Source organism: Bison bison, unplaced genomic scaffold (genome assembly GCF_000754665.1).
Source record: "Bison bison bison isolate TAMUID 2011002044 unplaced genomic scaffold, Bison_UMD1.0 scf7180017864303, whole genome shotgun sequence".
Taxonomy (NCBI): domain Eukaryota; kingdom Metazoa; phylum Chordata; class Mammalia; order Artiodactyla; family Bovidae; genus Bison; species Bison bison.
The window spans coordinates 1,367,737-1,368,952 of NW_011494875.1; the positions used below are offsets into that span (position 1 = coordinate 1,367,737).

General features: G+C 64.9%; 1 protein-coding gene across 1 annotated transcript in view; it reads right to left on the minus strand.

The window, feature by feature from the left end:
- The window catches only part of HIVEP2 (human immunodeficiency virus type I enhancer binding protein 2), a 222,470-nt gene extending 221,263 nt beyond the window's left edge, over positions 1-1,207 (minus strand). Inside the window, exon 1 of the mRNA XM_010851453.1 lies at positions 1,026-1,207. The gene's annotated coding sequence lies outside the window, so the exon portion shown is untranslated. The remainder of the gene's footprint in view (positions 1-1,025) is intronic.
- Positions 1,208-1,216: the final 9 nt, after the last annotated feature.

The window sequence follows — 1,216 nt, forward strand, 5'->3', positions numbered from 1 at the left end:
GTTCTCGCTGCCGCGGCGGCCGCTCCTCGCCAAGGCTGAGCGTGGTCTGGTGGGGGGTGTCTGGTAGCATTTCCTTAAGGACAGAGGGAGGGCGGGTGCGGAGGGAGGGAAGCGATCCCGACCGCCTGCCCAGGCTCCTCTTTCCTTTTATTTATTTTTCTGACACTGTACGGAGATGGGCCCGGGGCAGGGGCCACCGGGCTATGGAGGGAGCCGCGAGGCCCGGGCCGCAGCCGTCTGCGTGCGGGAGCCGCAGCGGCCGCCTCCCCTCCCGGTCTGTGGACGCACCGGGTTATTCCTGGCAGCGCCTCCCCGAACAGAAGTTACTAGGAGGAGTGCGCGGCGAGGGCGGGCGGGGGGGAGAGGCGGAGAGAGGGAGGGAGGAAGAGGGAGAGACTCAGCCAGCGACGTCATCGGATCCCCCAGCGCGTCCCAGGGAGGGAGGCTGAACCAGAAAAACCAGTCTGGAGCCGGCGAGCGGAGTGGGTTGAGCGGCTCGCGGGGCGACGGGGCAGGGAGGCGACCGCTAGGGCAAGGCCGGGCCCCCGCGCGGCCGCTCCGGGCGGGAAGACCGCGGCCGCGCTCTTGCTCGCTTGGATCGGGGATCTCCCCCGGAGGGCTGGTCTCTACTTGTCATGCAGAAAAAAAACTTGGGCGTCTCTGGGAGTCTGAGAATTTCCTTTAGGGATGTGGAAACCTCCTCTCCCCACCCCCATCTTCCCTATTTCCCAGATGCTGGTTCCCGGTCTTGAACACGCACGGGATTTACAGAATAATGAGTATTGTCTTGGACGATTCTGGCCGGTTCCATCCTCTGATCCCTTTCCCTCACCCCGCCTCTGCTACTCACATTTCTGTTATCGGTCAAGAAAAACAAAATCAGACTGTAGCTGCTGGCTGCGTTTCTGGAGCTTAGCAAAATGTATTAGTAGCACTTTCCTTGCCCGCCCGCCCCCACCCCCCGCGGAAGCACGAACTTTTCAGGCGCCCGAAATGCCCCAACTGCCTTCCCTGAGGTCACTCACCAGGGCGCCCTGGGCGCACCCAGTTCGGGGAACGCGGCCCGCCCCGCCGGGGTATTCAAATCGGCTGGGGCAGCGGCGCAGGGAGCAGCTGGCGGCTTCCTGGTGGGCCGAGCTGGGACCTGGGGCGAGCGGCCGCCCCTAGCCTGCGCGAGTCCCTTCCTCGGGAGGGACGCGCGTGAAATCACACGCAG